Raw genomic sequence first — 6,635 nt, forward strand, 5'->3', positions numbered from 1 at the left:
GTCCATGGAGCATCATTCTGTCATGGAAGGAGTCCCTGCCTCAGCATCAGCCAGGACATTCCTTCTGTCAGTGCCTGGCAGGAATGCTGGAGGAGGCTGTGGGCATCAAGCAGAAGCTGAACTGAGTGCCAGGAGTGTTTCTATGGGAGGGTAAGGCTGGGCAGGGCAAGGAAACATGGCTGTGGCCCCAGGTGTCTTGGTGCTAGTGGGGTAACCCTGCCCTCTTGTCACAATGTGACCCTGGCATCCTGCTGCCAGAGCTCTGACCCAGGAAGAGCCAGTGTGATGTGATCCCCTTGGCTCATCTCTGCACCTTTTAGACCTCTGGTTGCCACAATCAAGAGGCTGGTGCTGGAAATGCTGCCTTCCTGCAGGCTAGGACCTCCTATTTCCCCCTTTCCCCTTTTTTCCCCTTTCCCACTTTCCTCCTTCCCCCTTCTGCCTTTCCCTTCCTCCTTTCTTCTTCTTTCCCTCCTTCCTGTTCTTCACCCTGTTTTTCTCCTTTCCTACTCCCCTTTCCCCTTCCTCTGTCACTTCCTGTCCCCTTCTCATTCTCTCCTCTCTCCCCCATAGGCAAGAGGCCCTGGAGGAGCATTTTCCTGGCACAGGCAGCACAGTGAGTGACCCTGCTGCAGGCACCGTGTGAGAAGGAGGAGTGAGTGATGCTGGCAGTGGCACATCTGGTGACAAAGCTGGCCAGCCAGAAGAGGTGGGAGCAGCTGGAGGTGCTGCCAGATGCTGGGCAGAGCTCTGAGCAGAGTGGTGCAGATCAGGTGGTGGGCACAGGAGCTCCATGCCACGTGGGTGAGTGGCTGGGGCCATGCTGCCTGGCACGAGCTATAGGGCAGGGACACTGCATGCCTGGGCATTTGGGGCAGCACCTGGACACTCAGCCCCACAATCAGCCCAAGCTGAGCACAGCTCTTCTGGCCCAAAAACAGCAGGAAAAAATTCCTAGTGGGAATGTCAGTTAGGCTATGGAAGCCATGGCTGGAGTGCAGAGTGTCTGGGCAAGTCACCAGAGGCTGGTGGCAAGTGCCCTGGTACTGGCAGAGACTCTGGCCTGAATGAGCTAATCACTGTTTCCATCTTGGCATTTTACAGCTCCAAGAATTTTTGATCTGTTAGGAACAGGAGGGAGAAAACAACCCCGAGCTAAAGGGCAAGTACAAGCAAGAGAGAGGAAAAAACCTGGGGGCATGGGAGCACCTGGCAGAGCAGAGGAGGGCAGGAGCTGCACTGAGCCCCCAGTGTTCCCCAGCCAGCTTGCCTCTCTGCAGGGCTGTGCAGTGACTGCTGCAAGATGCCACCACCACCCAGCAGAAAGATTTTTGGGGTGCCGAGCTGGGTTGAGGAGCTGGCAGGCACAGGGGCACTGGGATGAGGGAGGTAGGTTATGCCCTGCCCCAGCACTTCTGCACCCCACAGGCCCCCAGAGTGGCACAGCCCCCAGCAAAACAGCTGGGATGGGGAGGGGGGACAAAGGCAGGGAAGGTAGAGAGGAAGAGAGAGTAATTTAACATGACAGGCTGTTTATTTTGGCAAAAAGGGTCTCTTTTCAACAGATTTCAAAGCTCGGCCCTGGGGCTTGGGGGGGACCACACAGAGGGGTGGGAGATGAGGGGTGCGAGATGGGGGGGGTTCAGCGGGGCACCCGGGCTGAGAGGGAGGGAGAAGGATCCCCTGGCTGTTCCTGCCTGGGGCACAGGCAGGTTTTCAAGGCCTGGGTGTGCTTGCAGGCTGCAGGGGGGTGTCCCCCTGGTGCCCACGCACACGCTTGCTGCATGCTTGCACACACATTCACACGCTCCCCCTGGCCCTGCTCCTTCCTCCAGGCCAGGGCTCAGCTGGAGTCTTGGCTTCCCCCAGTGACATTTCAAAATAGGCTGTTTATTAAAATTAAAAAAAAAAAAAAAAAAAAAAAAAGAAAAACAACTGCGGGGGGGGGGGGGGAATTGCTAGGAAAGAAATAATTATTATAATCACATTAAGAGCTTTGGCTGTAAAACTCTTGTGAGGGCGCAGGGAAGGAGCTGGGGCTGCTCTCTGCAGGGAGTACAGGGGGCGGTTTTCCTGCCTCGTGCTCTTTTATTTTCCAGTCCTGATCCAACAACACCTCCCCTCCTCCCCTTTTCCTCCCCTTTATCCTGGGAAATGAAAACAATTTATTTAATGATGGATCATCCCTTTCTCTGGTCACTGACCTTCTGGGTGAATTTCTGCTGAGCTCGGTGGAAAACTCGAGGCTGGGTTGTGGATCCCATCTGTGGATGGGGGAGGGGGGGAGCTCACCCTTATCCTTCCCAAAATCCACAGCAACAATCCTGGGGAGCAGGACAGGGCTAGCAGAGAGGGTTCCCACCAGGAAGCCCAGAAGCAGATTGTGCTGTAGGCACTGTCCCTGCAGACTGAGGGCTTTGGGGGCAGATATGGGGCCCCCAGAAAAAAACAGGGGGTTTTGGTATTTATTTCATCTGCTCTGAGGTTGGGGTGGGCTGGGGTGCAGTGCCGAGGTGGGAGTGGGCAATGGAGAAGTGATCTCCACCCTGCCAACAGCCCTCGCTGCCCAGTGGGGTTTTCTGGCTCAGGATGTCTGTGGGAAGTGTTTTGGGAGCTGCTCAGGGATGAGGTGTGTGGGGCAGTTTGGGGCTCCCAGCAGCAGCCAGCCCTGTGTTCCCTGTTTGGCTGGGTTTGTTCCCTGGGGAGGGGATTGCTGGGGAGTGAGAGGGAAAGGCAGGATCCTGGGGGGGTGGTGGTGTGTGTGTGTGTGCTGTCAGCACCCAGCACTGCCCGGGGCCCCAGGCAAGAGTGCTGCCCTGCATCCCTGCTGCTCTGCTCAACCCCCAGCTGACCTGCAGGAAGGGATGGAGCAACCCAGCATCCAGCCCCCTCCCCTCTGGCCCTTCATCTGCCGTGGCCCGCTGCTCAAAGCATGGTTCTTGTAAAAATGCGTAAATATTTATACAAGAATAATTTAAAAAACATGGCCTGTCAAATAATCAAAGCAGCAGAACATCCGAGGAGCTTTCAGCTGGATTGGGAAAGCCAGCACTGCTTCCCAATGCTGCGCCGCAGTGCTGGAGGTGCCCGTGGCCAGCCCCAGCCCTGTGTGGTGCCACAGCTGCCAGTGTGGCCTCACAACAGCCTTGAAGTCTTCATTAGAACTGGTGCTGGGCTGGCTTTCACTTCCATGAACCCAGCTGCCTGCTGCAGGAGGCTCAGTCAGGGATGGGACCTCACCAGGCTCTGCTTTCAGCCTCGTGTCCTGGTTTTGGCACTGTTCCCTGCACTGGGACTGCCCCAGGACCGGGGTATCCTTGGGTGAAGTGCTGTGTCCCTGTCCTCCCCTGAGACAGGGAGGCCCTGTCCCCCCCCGAGGCCAGGGGCTGCTGTGGGGAGTGGCAGGGTGGCAGCTGAGCTGACAGGATGACCCCTGGTGCTCCTGGGTTTCTGGGGCACTCCCTGATAGCATCCCCATCCCTCCAGAGCCAGCAGTACCCTCAGCATTTCAAAACCTGGGCTTTGCAGGGCTGGGACAAGGGCTTGCCCCAGGGATTTGTGTCCATCTCAGGGGTTGCACGTCCCCATCTGTGCTGGTGTCAGCAGTGGCTGGCAGAGCCACCGCTCCTTCTCTGTGTCCCAGTGGCACCGTGTTCCCCCAGGGAACAGCCCTGAGCTTCCCAGGGGAACAGCACCTGGAACGCCCCAGGCCCACGTCCTTCTGCTCGTTTGGGACTGCCCTAGGAGCAGGGAGGGGACAAACTGCAAGCCAGCAGCATCCCTGCCACCACAGCTCAGATGACACGTGGCCACCAGATGCCTGGGGCTCAGAAGGGTCCAAGGGTGGCAGGAGGAGGTGACAGGATGGGGGAGGGGAAGAGGTCCCCCCTGTTCCTGGCCCTGTGGGGTGGAGCAGGCGTTGCTGGGGGTTTGGGGGAGTGGGAGCAGGGTGTTGCAGTAACCTCCATCCTCCTGGCTACCCTCCAGCCCCTTCCCACCACCCACATCCATGCGCGTGATCTGTCTTGCTGCATTCTTTGAGCCTGGGCCAGACAACGAGTTCAAACCCTTTCAGTAAACCTCAGCTCCCCTCCAACACCCACACACCTCCCTGCTCTACCTGGCTGCCTCTCCCACCCAGGGAAGGAGTTTCCAGGGCTAGTTCTCCCCCACATCACAGGAGGTGATGCTTGTGCCACACACGTGTTTGGCACCCGCAGGGAACGCTCCCTGGGCTTGGCCCAATTAGCTGGGAGGGAGGGGAGAGCCAAATCCAAACCATGTGCTGACCTGCAGTCCCCTCTGCCTGAATTATCCGTGCTGAATGCGCTCTGGATCATTAACAGCTCCCCAGGCCCCTTCCACATGTCCTGTCCCCCAAGCACGGGCTCTGACTGGGCAGGGTTTGTGCTCTTTCCCTGTGGTTTTTTCCAGGGCTGCCTTATGTGGGAGGTAGTGGGCTCCACTGTGGGGCTGTGAGTGGTGGCTGGGATAAACCTGGGGGTGACTCCCTGTGGATTTGGGGCAGCCCTGAAACTGGGATGTCAGGTAGAGACAGGATTGGTGACAGCAGAAGCATCTCTGCCTCCACCTCTCCCTCCTGGAGGTGGTTCTTCACCGGGGAGCATCTCCAGCTGAAGCTGGGGTGGGAGTCCAGGATACCCCTGGGACCTGCAGGGTCCCACTGGGATGGCTGGGGCAGATCCTGGCCCCATTTTGGTGGCCATCAGAGAGCTGGACACCACAAAGGTGGTGGCAGAAAGGGGCATCTGCTGCTGGAGATGGAGTGGGTGGTGGAGAACAGAGCTTGGCCAGATGCTGTGCAGAAAGGGCTGCTTTCCCCCACACTCCCCCCAGCACTCATCACAGAGCCCAGCTTTGCACTGGCTCCAGCTCCAGGCCCAGAGGAAATGTCTGCAGCTGGGGCCCACAGCTGTTCTCCCTGCTCCATTTACTGCTTCCAATTTAACGTCCCGGGGAGCTGGGCTGGACAACACGGGGGGAATGTGGGGATGCTTTCCTGTGCAAAGCCTGCCTGGAAGAAAATCCTCCCCTCACGCTTGGGATGGCCGCCCTTCCCCTCTCTCGAGGTAAAACACACCAGGAGAAGGCCAGGATGGCCCTGTGGGGTTGGTCCTGGAGGAGAGGCAGGTCCTGCCACAACATCCTTGTGTTCCTTGGGAGCTGAGCCTTTGGCAGGCCTGGCACGGCATGGCAGGGCCAGGAGATGGGATTTGGGAGCACAGGGCTCACTCTGGAGGGTGTAAGATGGTAGATGGTGACAGCCAGAAGATGTTCCTGCAGTCAATCCCCTAAAGAGATGGGTCTGTGGCATGGCAGAGCCAAATTGGCATGGGGGAGGATGGCAGTGCCCCCTGCATCCCACCTCAGAGAGAGAGGATGGCAGTGCCCCCCTGCATCCCACCTCAGCCAGGGAGGATGGCAGTGCCCCCCTGCATCCCACCTCAGCCAGGGAGGATGGCAGTGCCCCCTGTATCCCACCTCAGAGAGAGAGGATGGCACTGCCCCCCTGCATCCCACCTCAGTCAGAGAGCATGGCAGTGCCCCCTGCATCCCAGCTCGGCCATGGAGGATGGCAGTGCCCTCCTGCATCCCACTCAGCCAGGGCTGGGACTGGGCTGTGCAGCCTAATGCCTTCCAGAAAATCAGCAATGAATGGCCAGGGAGGGTAATTCATATCAAACCCATAAAACCTTTATTAGCGTCCTAGGGGAGAAATCCGGATGTGGCTGCTTATTTATTTTGGATTTCTCTCTCTCTCTTTTTTTTTTCTCCTTTTCTTTTAACATTTTCTTCCAAGAGATTTTTAAAGTGATAGGGTCAGCTCTCTGGGATCGACAGTAGGGCTCAGATAGGGTTGCCTGTAGTCCTGGACCACTGGTGGATGCACTGGCATTCCAGGAGTCAGGCTGATCTTGGGGTCCAGCTTTGAGTTGTGGCACAATTATCAACCCATCATGAGTTGATAATTATTCAGAACCATTGGTGTTTTAGTGGGGCTTCCCTGGGAGTAGCCCTCGTCTTTCCTGGGAGCTCAGCCTCTCCCAGTCAAACCATTTCCCGATAATAAATGTAAGGGTGGGTGTGTTTGTTTTGCTTTGCTTTTTTTTTTTTTCCTCCAGGAAAGACAAAGAAGCCCTTGAGCCTGGAGCGTAACCTAAAACACGGCATTCCTGAAAAGAATTTCCTGATAATATTTTTAGCACCTGAAAAAAAAAAAAAAAGAAAAAAGAAGAGCGGGGGGGCGGGGGGGGGGGGGAGAAGGAGGACGAAAAAAAAGCCAAAAAACAGGGAAAAAATGGGAAATGACCCAGGGTTTTTTTCTCCTCCATTCTTCTTTTTTTTCCTCATGCAGTCCTGTGTTTTGAGGGAGTCCAAGGGGAGCGGCTGGGCACGCGAGGGGGGTTCTGTGCCCACGCGTGTTTCGTGTTTTTGGGTGGGACATGGGGGGACCCCCGGCCGCTCGCGCTCCTGGGGGAGCCCCCATAGCTCCGCCCCCGAGCCCCGCCCCCAGCGCGCCGCGCGCCCATTGGCCGGCCACACCCCGACTATGCAAATGAGTGGCGGGGGCGTGGCCGGCAGGGTGAGGGCGCTCGGAGCGCCCTGGAGCTGAG

This window comes from Haemorhous mexicanus, chromosome 10 (genome assembly GCF_027477595.1).
Source record: "Haemorhous mexicanus isolate bHaeMex1 chromosome 10, bHaeMex1.pri, whole genome shotgun sequence".
NCBI lineage: Eukaryota > Metazoa > Chordata > Aves > Passeriformes > Fringillidae > Haemorhous > Haemorhous mexicanus.